At 42.6% G+C, this 12,040-nt stretch overlaps 1 protein-coding gene across 2 annotated transcripts in view; it reads left to right on the top strand.

Annotated features, from left to right (window-relative positions):
• Positions 1 to 3,143: 3,143 nt before the first annotated feature.
• The window catches only part of FAM110B (family with sequence similarity 110 member B), a 70,831-nt gene continuing 61,934 nt past the window's right edge, over positions 3,144 to 12,040 (top strand). Inside the window, exon 1 of one of the 2 annotated variants that reach the window (XM_075213548.1) lies at positions 3,144 to 3,290. The gene's annotated coding sequence lies outside the window, so the exon portion shown is untranslated. The remainder of the gene's footprint in view (positions 3,291 to 12,040) is intronic. The other variant, XM_075213549.1, reaches the window with a different exon arrangement.

The following is a 12,040-nucleotide window of genomic DNA, read 5'->3' on the forward strand; positions in this document are numbered from 1 at the left end:
TTAATAAAATCTTTTATCTACAATATATATATATATATATATATATATATATATATATATATATATATATATATATATATATAATTTATTATTACTGCAAGGTATTCCAGCTTAGTGTTTTTGGCTCAGAGTGATCATATGAACTTTGTGTCACAGGATCTTCAGCCCACACAAAGAAGCCCTTTAAATAATGCCTACGGCATTTATGTCATTGGGGCATTTTATTGCTGATTTTTATGAAGAATGTTGTGTACTAAAAGTTGTACATTGCAATTAGGCATTTGCTAGGGCCAGAGCAGACTCCACACATGTTCTGACCGAGAACACTGCATGATGGGTTAACAGTATTGGGATTTCCTGTTCCGCTGTGTGTCTAAATCACACCTGACCAAATATGGCTCTTCGCTTACATAGCAGAAGTTGGCGTAGGCCCAGCATCTGGTCACATGATGATGGTGCAGCTCCCAGGCTCTGATAGGCTGGGATCGCGGTTCTGTGCAAATCAGCTGGAAGCTGCATCATGTGATTCCGATGCAAGGACTCCTCTATTGTTGTTATTATTTATTTATAAGGCACCACAAGGTTTCCGCAGCGCCAAACACAGTACAAACAATGGACAGTACAGGGAATAACAGTACAGAACAATAAACAAGTAGTACCAAAACTTCAGAGGCTGCAGGCAAAGCAGATGTAATGGAGTAGGAGCAGAAGAGAAGGTAGAGAGACAGGAGGGAGAAGGGCCCTGCTCATAAGAGCTTGCATCCTAAAGGGAGGGGAAACACGCCCGGCACAAAGGGAGTCAGAGGGGGGAGAGCAAGCGCACCCCCCCCCCCCCCCACAGAGGAGGAACAAGGGGATGGGAACGAGCATGGAGAGAGGGTTAGGTGGAAGGCTGGTAGGCTTTAAGGAAGAGATGGGTTTTGAGTGCCCGTTTGAAGGAGCACAAGTTAGGGGACAAACGGATGGAGCGTGGGAGGTCATTCCAGTGGAGGGGGGCAGCTCGGGAGAAGTCTTGAATTCTAGAGTGGGATGAGGTGATCAGAGTGGACGAGAGGCGACGGTCATTGGCCGAATGCAGGGACCGGGCGGGAGTGTGGATGGAGAGGAGATTGGAGATATAGGGGGCAGTAGAGTGGGAGAGGGCCTTGTAGGTAAGGGTAAGAAGTTTGAAAAGGATAGGGTCGGGGAAGGGGAGCCAGTGAAGGGCAAGGCAGAGAGGTGAGGCAGAAGAGGAGCGGCGAGAAAGGAAGATGAGCCTCACAGCTGCATTGACTATAGAACGGAGAGGGGCGAGGCGAGAGCGGGGAAGGCCGGTGAGGAGAAGGTTGCAGTAGTCCAGCCTGGAGATAAGCGCGTGGATAATGGTTTTGGTAGCTTCATGATAAAGTAAGGGCCGGATGCTCTAGCGGTTGCTTCTACTATGAAAGGGGATAGGGAGTGATGAATAACAAGGGTGGGTTATAATGAATAATAGGGATGGGGTGGAAAGAGAGCAGTGATGAAGAAGGGTGGAATATGATGAATTGGAAGGTGGAGGGGTGGAATTACAGGATAGAGTGATGGGGCTATGGTTGGAAATCGAGTTGGCGATATATATTTCCCAATCAGCACTGCCAAACAGTTGAATAAAAATAAATTTTGCATTTTATGGTGAAATTTATTTTATGTTCTGAAATAAATATTTTTGTTTTTAAAGAGTTTGTATGAAACAGATTGGGACACTTGGTTACAGTGATATATACACCAATTACCAGTTAGCCTAGAGGGAGACATCTTAACCTCTCTATGGCATAAATGCTTTTATACCAAATGGGCTCTGTGGGCTCCATTTGTTCCAGGACCTCTAAGTACATGCAATTGTTTGCATAGTTTGCCTTGCTTTGAATCCGTTCCAGCATTGATTGCAGCATTCGATCCTCAATGCTTAACCCAATGTAATGCAATTTACTGGTACGTTTTCTTAGATTTGCATTTACAATAAATAAGTTGATTGATACATTTGGTACTGTTTTGTGGGATGTAATGAAGGCAGATATGGTTTTGTTTTCATGTTGTGTGTGCGTGTGGTTTTGTTTTTTTTTGTTTTGTTTTTTCTTCTTCAATCACAATGCGTGTAAGGGAATTTGGTCTGCACACCACAACAATTCTAATTTTTCTCTGGATGACCCTGCTGTGACAGCAGTGATATAGTTAGGGGATATGGGATCATTATGCGCTTCAGAAAGACTATTGAACACAGCCTGTTTTGTTGCCTGGATAAGAAGAAATTAATGGTGCTTGAACTTGAGAAATACACTGCAGAATCAGAGGGGACATGATTACAAACCCTGCACATTTTTCATGTTTTCATCACTTTCTGTTTCTTATAAATTATAATGGTTTTTCTTTATGCTGCCATTAGAGTGAGGGCTCCTTTTTTCAAAAGTGTAACCTCTATTGCTATTAATATTTATCCACTTTTATTAAGAGCACTTTCGCTGACTGTAGTGAGAAACGGATATATATACAAATAGGGAGAATTGCTTAAAGAAGAACTCCACCCATTTGAGACGTGAGGAGTGAGTGTTGGAGTCCCTCCTCCCAATGAATTTCAGAAGTGGGGCCAGCTCCCAAGTGGCTTCTTTCAACGGTTCCTCTCCACCTACAAGGCTGGGGAGCTGTGTCATTGGAGGAACATAACTCGGACACTAAATCCTCAACATGGTATTTGCATATAGCGTGTGTCAATATATTATGGTCTCTACTCAATAGTGCACCAACCAATGTAAGACTAATCTTCACACAACTGACAGGTTCCTCTTTAATTTTAGACTCGTGTGGAATATCTTCCTTTTTGTCATGTTCCACATTAGATTCCCAGTCTCTAAATCTGAAGGACAGAGCTTTTGGTCACTCAGAGCCTAACTTGACTGATGATCATGATTAAGACACATGCTATATGTCAATATATTTTTAAATATCTATTTATGTGAATGTTAAAGATGGTTCTTTCATCTTCAGGCAATGTGTATTTTAGATGTTGTGTCCATTTAAAAGGAACGTGCAATAGAGATAATTGATAAAAGAAATACAAATATATCACACTCTGACTTTATACTTTTGTGATCATGTCCTTTCTATTGCTTTGTACAGGTACGCAAACACTGAAAACCTGTACCAGCCACGACCGTCCGATGTCCCTCTGCGATAGTGGCGTGATGTCACCAGACGTCTTCTGAGCAGCAGTTCCCAGATATGGTCTTTCCCTCTGTAAGGATTGTTGCAAGCAATGAATAGTAATGTACTTTGAGGTAAATGTGTGAGGCCTCTTCATTTTTCTTTCATAAATGTCTGCTTTATCAGTTAATGAGATCACCTCACCTCGTATAAACACTTAGGAGCTCATGCTGTGTTTGGTTACGCCTGATTGTAAAATATGCAAATTTGTACTGCACATGCCCACATAAAAAGTGTACATCTATGTCCGTATGCAGGACTGGCACTTGCGCCTCCTTACGCTTGGAGAGGAGGAAGGGGAGAGAGAATGAGCATGTACACACAGCGTAAGTGCCTGCTCGCGTAATTACAAACTGTGGCAGACCTGCTTGGAGATGCAGATACGCCTGTCAGTAGGTGTGTCACTTACAGATACAGAGTCGCCAGCACAAGCCGCTTCTGATTGGCTGATTGCGGACAGTGCTTTCTTCGTTGCTCGTACATATATTGATTTTGTGGACGTACTTTAAAACTATTTTTTGTTTGCTTCTTTCATTCGTTCACAAGAAGGAAGATTATACCTGGTTTACTAAAGAGTTTTTTTTTTGTTTTTAAAGTATTATTTAAATCAAACCTAATAGCGAATGTGTTTTCACTATCAAAACAAATATTAAAATTATTTTTTGTGCTTATGACCTGGCTGGGTGTAAGTGCACCTGGGAGTGCGTCTGACGTAAACCTGGCACTTGTGCTTCTGATGAAGAACTTGAGATGCCTCTGACTAAGTATATAGGCGTAAATACAATATTTTTAAGTGTTTGATTTGAGCTCTTTATTTTAAATGCATAGATGTCAGCTCCTTAATCACTGGTATTGGACCAATGCAGAAAAGAAGTTAACTAATTCTATATTCTATTAATGATGTGACCAGAAATTGGTTTAAAATAAAAAATGTAGTTGCCCAAGAATTGTTTTTCCTAACTCTTAATTTTGAGAACAGTGCAAATTGATAGCAATAATTTAGTTTTAAATACAATTTTATTTGTTTTACTTTTTCTAAGCCTATAAGTCTAAGTCCAGCACTTTCCTTTTACTTATCAATATGTGGCTATATACAGTATATGCTTTATTTTTACATTTCTAAAAATGTAAATATATTCTTTAGAACCAAGATCTTACAGAAACATGTTAAAGCTCCACACTGGAACGTTACACTGCTAGGACTGGCAGAATTGCGCTTCACATTAGCCGATAAGAATTCCCGTTAAGCTAAGCTAACCATGCTTCTACTTTTAAGTAGTGTTGATTGTTGCTTATGGGATATGGGGAAACTGGAGTTCAGTTCACTATGCAGAGATATTTCACACGATTTACCACATTTTTGGATAATCTTGCATTGGTAGCTCACAAAAGGCCTATTGTTACAGTTTAACGTTCATTCAATTTGTTTAGGTTGAGTAATAGTAGATCTCTAATGCTACAGTAATTATACTACCAGATGTTCTCTATGCACTAGCACAGCTGATAACATTTGCTATGCCTGGATTACTGATCTGTGGGGAAATGGCAAAATATAGAACACACAAATAAAATAGCTCAAGGGGCTGCATTAGACACATATTTTTTTTTTTTTTTTTTTTTTTTTTTTTTTTTAACATATTTTATCTTATTTTTTCTTATCAGACTTCTGTTTTTTTCTTATGATACAATTTTCTTTTTTTTGTTGCTAATACTTCTCAGTTATCCACAAACTGTATGTGATATTACTCACACTGTTCTTGCTCATTAGCCAGTGGGCGCAGAGATGTTGAAATGACAAGATAAGCATGTCTCTGTGCAATTACCTTTTTGAAGAGTTACTAATGACACATTTTGTTTGGTATGAAGTCGATCTGACTCAAGTAAACTCTTCTCCTAGCAAGGACTCCAGCTGACAGGATTTACAGTCTGTCACATTTAAATCTTTGTGACGTGACACATCTAATACTAAAGGAAACATACAGGATGTTTATATGATGTAATGCTGTTTCTTTAGCACTTGAAACTAATAAGCACAGTGTAGCTCTGTTTCCAGGTGAACGTTGGCAAACGCGTATTGTGCGTTCCTCATACACAGGTGACAGACGCCACCCGCTAGCATGAATTTGACACGATTCCATATGGAAATGTTTTCTGTGAGATAATAGAAGACTCACCAAAAAAAGGCTAGGGCTTATTTAATAAAGGAGAACAAATGGGTATTTTTCCAATTGGCATCTATCCCTAGTAATTGAAATTTCATGGGCCCTAAATTAACTTCTATGTCCGCTCTGTGGTGTTCGAAGAAGAAAAGTGATGCTTGTTTCAACTGAGTTGCCGAAGATCCATTCCACAAAAAGTCCAGTGTCCATTTCTGTGGTTTCCATTCACTTAGTAGAAAGATAACTTTTTAACTTTACCTGTTTTATAATCATTTCAACTCTTTCACACTCCATTCTCAAGATAATTTAAAGCATCTGGAAAATATTATGATTTAAATTTAATAGGAAGATTCTGTTTTCTTCGTGGTCAGCATACTGTATGCGATGTGTCAGTTTATTTGCTTTGTAAGCATTGAGGAAATGTTCCAGATCTACTTGCATGAAATTTTCTTGCACATTTGTTTTGACAAAGTGCAAATTGAAATAATCTGTGGTTTTGCTGGACTCCTGCGTTTCACTCACTGACCATTACAGGTTTCTCATCTTTTATTTATTTATGGCTTTTCCCAGCTCTGTTTTATGTCCGGCCTTAGACTTTTGTGGGAACATGAATCTTAATTTTCTCCAACGTGTGATGTGATTCCTCTACTGTTGCTATGACAACATAGACATTTGGTTTTAGTATGTTGTTTAGAATGTTTGGTTTTCTATTTTGTCTCCTTTTTAGTATTATTTAGTACTGCACACAAGATGTTTCTCTGTACAAATCCTTGTAAGGTCCAATTACAATTTACATTACAATTTTTTGCTTCTTAGAGAGCAATTTGTCTTTTGTGTGTATTTCTTAAATCTAGTATGTCACCAGCACTCAATATTTTAGTTTGTTCAGTGTATATGGAGCTGTTAAAATAAAACTGAATCTATCCTGGGCTTTGTGTAGAGGCTTTATACAGTAGTGTTCTTTTCGGCACTTCTGAAGTGCTGTGTTGCTCTGAGCCACTTAACCCCTACCCTAATAACATCCCTTCAATGCTGTGTGCACCTGCTACTTGTATGGCCAGCATTGGTGGGGTATCACTCAGGGGGACATATCTCCCAACTATCCCTGAATCAGGAGAAAATTGCTGATAATCTTGATGGCGGAACCTTCAAATGGGAACTATCCCAAGTAAATTGGGATAGTTGGGAGGTATTATTTATATTTTGGTTTTATACAATGAGTTGGTCAGATTAGTAGATTTGCAGTATTGGACTGGCCCATTGGGTTCCCGGAGAGATCTCCAGTGGGTCCCACTGCCCGATTGCCCCCACACCCCTTTCGCTAGGGTCCAGGGCTGGAATGCAATCGCCAGGAACCCCACAGAGGTAGAGGTGTAGGAGCAGCCTGTGCTGTTTGGTAATGCAGAGGAACTTCTCATTGTCTCTGCAGCGCTCTGATTGGCTGACAGTTACTCAGCCAATCGGAGCACAAACATGCCCCCTACTCATACAGCCATGGACAAAGCTGAAGGAAGCACTGCAGTTACGTTTATGGGAGTGTGTGTTTGAGAGAGAATGTGTGTCAGTTTGTGTGTGTGAGACCTGTTTTAGTGTGTGCCAGTGTGTATGTGTCACACGCCGGACTCCCGCTGTCTCCCCGGGAGCTGGCGCCTGTCCCCGCTGATTCCGGAGGCCTCCTCCACCAGGATCCCTCCTGTTAAAGTAAACTCGCTTACCTGGTTCCACGCCGCTGCCACCGTCCAGCGCTGTCTGTTCCCTTCTTCCGTTCGGCGCTCAGTGTTCTGCGCATGCGCAGAGCTGTCTAGCCCTTTTCTGTGCTCTCACTGCCCTCTATTGGCTGCCTAATAGGAACTGCACTATATCTAACCCCTATGACCAGAACTCAATGTTGGTTCTTTCAGTCAGTCCCTGACTCTAGTATTGGATACAGCTCCCGTGTTTTTGCTCCTCTCCGAGTTTCCAAGCCTCTATCCCTCCGGGAACACCACCTCTAGGTGGCTACGCTACCGAAGCTCCGGTCAGCACCCCCAAGGGGCAACTATATTCCACTTCTGCAAACCAACTTCCGAGTATCTACGTTGCAGTACCTTCCTGCTATTTCCACTCCCAAGTGGCAAACGTCGCTGAACATTACCGGCATCATCAATATCAAGTGGCAAGTTTATTCCTAATTGATTCTACGCTCTCTCTATTGTGGTTCACTGGGAACTTCCTTAGGGGACCGCGACCTGCAAGTGGAAGCCGCAAAAGCCCATATTCCCTTGCGGGAATCACTGGTGAACACCTTTCACTTGTTAGACTCCGCGCCCCTAGCGAATGTAACGCCAATCCCGGCTGAACTACTAGGATCCGGTTTTAACCCTACTGGTACGTGACAGTATGAGACCGGCATTAGTGTGTGCCAGTGTGTATGAGACCGGCATTAGTGTATGAGACCGGCATTAGTGTGTGCCAGTGTGTATGAGACCTGTTTTAGTGTGTGCCAGTGTGTATGAGACCTGTTTTAGTGTGTGCCAGTGTGTATGAGACCGGCATTAGTGTGTGCCAGTGTGTATGAGACCGGCATTAGTGTGTGCCAGTGTGCATGAGACCGGCATTAGTGTGTGCCAGTGTGCATGAGACCGGCATTAGTGTGTGCCAGTGTGTATGAGACCGGCATTAGTGTGTGCCAGTGTGTATGAGACCGGCATTAGTGTGTGCCAGTGTGCATGAGACCGGCATTAGTGTGTGCCAGTGTGTATGAGACCGGCATTAGTGTGTGCCAGTGTGCATGAGACCGGCATTAGTGTGTGCCAGTGTGCATGAGACCGGCATTAGTGTGTGCCAGTGTGTATGAGACCGGCATTAGTGTGTGCCAGTGTGCATGAGACCGGCATTAGTGTGTGCCAGTGTGCATGAGACCGGCATTAGTGTGTGCCAGTGTGCATGAGACCGGCATTAGTGTTTGCCAGTGTGCATGAGACCGGCATTAGTGTTTGCCAGTGTGCATGAGACCGGCATTAGTGTTTGCCAGTGTGCATGAGACCGGCATTAGTGTGTGCCAGTGTGCATGAGACCGGCATTAGTGTGTGCCAGTGTGTATGAGACCGGCATTAGTGTTTGCCAGTGTGTATGAGACCGGCATTAGTGTGTGCCAGTGTGCATGAGACCGGCATTAGTGTGTGCCAGTGTGCATGAGACCGGCATTAGTGTGTGCCAGTGTGCATGAGACCGGCATTAGTGTGTGCCAGTGTGCATGAGACCGGCATTAGTGTTTGCCAGTGTGTATGAGACCGGCATTAGTGTTTGCCAGTGTGTATGAGACCGGCATTAGTGTGTGCCAGTGTGCATGAGACCGGCATTAGAGTGTGCATGAGACCGGCATTAGTGTGTGCCAGTGTGCATGAGACCGGCATTAGTGTGTGCCAGTGTGCATGAGACCGGCATTAGTGTGTGCCAGTGTGCATGAGACCGGCATTAGTGTGTGCCAGTGTGCATGAGACCGGCATTAGTGTTTGCCAGTGTGTATGAGACCGGCATTAGTGTTTGCCAGTGTGTATGAGACCGGCATTAGTGTGTGCCAGTGTGTATGAGACCGGCATTAGTGTGTGCCAGTGTGTATGAGACCGGCATTAGTGTTGGTCGGACTGGCCCACCAGGGAAATCCTTGGAGGGTCCCAAAGCCAGATGGACCCACATCCTACACTATGGTTGATGGACAGGCTGGTCCCTTCCACTGGACCAGTCGTCCTATTGTTTTGCTGGCACAGATTGAAGTGATCTGGATTCTCCCCTCCTGTCCTCTTCTAGTGATCTCATCACGTCTCAGCTCATCACGCACCAGGGCACATGTGCAAAGGGTGGAAAAGAGGTTAGAAGTCTCGGCTTGTGCAGTGCCGGTTGAAAAATAGAGAGAGGACCAGTCGAAAAACTTCTTGCTTCATCACACAAGAGATACAGCATATACAAATGCATTAAAGTTTTGCAAGAGGGAACTTTCTTGTTCCATGTGGCGTTGTGACAGGGGCTCATCTGTAGGATGAGATATTACTACATGCTACATGATATACTACAATATGACACTAGTCATGTCCTCTGTGGGCTAGCCCACTAGTCACACACTCAGGTGACTGGCCACACCTCTCTGGAGGACACATACTATTATATCCCCCAGTGGGCCCTTCATGTCTCAGTCCGACACTGTAGATTTGTATTGTATTTTAGTGAAACTAGAGTAAGACCCATCCGTATAATGTATATATGTTTTATTCTGAACAGATCTTTTTGTTATTTACTTCCACCCCTTCACTTCAAATCAACAAGGTGAATGAACAACAACTCTATGTAGACTGATTCATATGGGAAACTCAGATCTGCCAACACCCTTTTCTCCTATAAAAATATCTTGTTTCACGTTCTTGAAATGCCTTTTGCTTTGCACTTAGTTTAATCCAATTATTTATCCAAGTGAAAAGCATTGAGCAAGCTCATTTACAAAGTAGACCTGCGTTAAGCCAAGTAACAATAAATTTACATATAGACAATAGTTGAGTATACAATAACATGGGTAGACATTTAATAGATAGGATGAATAAAAATACACTTGGGTAAAAAGGATATTTATAACAATGGAGTAGCAAGTCCTTAACCATCTATGTTGTTTTTTAATGCATAAATCTTTAGTTTTTCTGTAATAAATTATAGTCCAGCAAGGAGATTAAAGTTGATGCTACAAACTATGAGGCGCACATAGTCCATTTAACGTGAACCCAGGCATATCATGGCGGAGCACACAGTGTTAGCTGTGCTAGGGGGTATTGTGTGTTCACGCTAAGTTCATTAGTACATCCGTAATATCATGGAGGGACATGTCGGGAGAGCTGGGCAACCAGATGGGACGGGGGTGTCCGGATATTGGAAATTATTCGGAGTGCAGGAACTGATGCTAGAAGTATACAAGGAATAAATGAGTAAAGGTGATATTTAGGGCAGTAGAGAAGTTGAGGTCTCGGGGGATAAGTTATGCACTGAGGGAAGGGGGATTTGAAAAACAGGGATGTTGTGCAAGTGGAGGGAAATATGCTATGATCATTGAAAGACGTTATAGGCTTCTGTTATGTATATTATTTTAGAAACGGTGTTCGTTTCAGTGATTACTGTAACACATAAAGTAAATGTCATTCTCCCTGATCCTAAAGGAGTTTTTCACTGTTGGTGGTTGGTTTTCATTCCCTGCCCACCTCACCCCTCTAGCACATCCTTGAGTTGGTAGGGTTACTGTGTATAGGGGTCTCTCCTGGACTACTGATGTATTAATATATATAAGCTGCAGGAGAGAGTTGGCAAGGACAAAAATGACAGCTGACTGCTTATTGCAGAAGTCGTGTTCATTTAGTCAAGAACCAGTTGGCATTACTACCCATGCTTCTGATCTTTTTCTTTCCTACAGGTTTACATTAACTTTACATTGAGTTTTCCATTGTGGAACTCGTGGTGGGGTGAGGGGCGCTTTAAACTCCATCAGATGACAGATCATCTGTTGTTCTCTTCTCCCAGCTTCATTTCTAATCTTTATCTGCCTAACCCTTGCTCCAGGCCTTCCTTATTTAGCAGGAATTGTTGCCTCTTTGTATTTTTGACATACGCTAACATTTTTAAATCTTATTAGTGTTAGGGGTTGAAATACAGTGATAACTTATGGTTTCTACCCGCTAACCATGTAATGAGCTACTTTTGGGAATGATGAAGAGTGGGACACATTTTATGTCACAATCTCAGTTGTAAAATACTGCAAATATGGAGGTGTGCTGAGCTGCACATATCTTAAGATACGGCATACTACATAAAATACCTATGCTAGAGGAAGATATGTTTAAAGCGCATGATGCACTTTAAGCATGTGACAACTATAAGCATATCCTGCAGTATGGGGACTCCAGTGATCATCATTAACTTGATGATAATTGGTGTTTTAAAAAAAAACATGCCCACAACCCCTCCCCTTCCAAAAGAGCTACTAGCACTCATAGCATAGACTGGTATCAGCAATCTCGGAACACGAAGAGTGTGGGGCCCCCCTGAAAATTCCACTACCAGCACTATGGCAGGGAATCCTGCTGCATGGGATTCCCCTGTCATAACCGTTCTAGATTGTTCAGCACTGGGCAAAACTCCCTAGGGAAATTGAGCCCTCATCACATGGAAAACAGTCCAGTGCTGAAAGCACTAGGGCTCTTCTCACACTGCTGGGATGGTGGGTGTTTAACAAATTATTTTTTTTATGGTGCACTACTGTTCTCAGCAAGCCCTAAACTGCTTGAATATGCTGACGCTTATAGAACTACAAGTGCCACATACTCACTACAAGTGCCACATACGAGCACGCTGGAGCTCACTGGGACCTGTAGTGTACCTGTCAAAACAAAAGACAGGAGGGGAGGTGCCATGCTGTTCATGGTAGTGGGGAGCTTTTTTTTTTTATTTTTTTGCTTAGACTTATTTAGGTCTTCTTCTTAGACCCATTAAATCTCTAACTCGTCACTAATGGTTGTAGTGCCCAGTAATACCCCCTAATATGCCAGAAGTAAAAGTAATAGGCCAGCAAAAATGCAATGTCCCTTTCAAAGCCAGAAGTGGTGTTACTGTATTTTCCTATAGAAACGCTGCCTCACCGTAAGCATCGCAGT

This window comes from Mixophyes fleayi, chromosome 5, assembly GCF_038048845.1.
Source record: "Mixophyes fleayi isolate aMixFle1 chromosome 5, aMixFle1.hap1, whole genome shotgun sequence".
Classification (NCBI taxonomy): Eukaryota; Metazoa; Chordata; class Amphibia; order Anura; family Limnodynastidae; genus Mixophyes; species Mixophyes fleayi.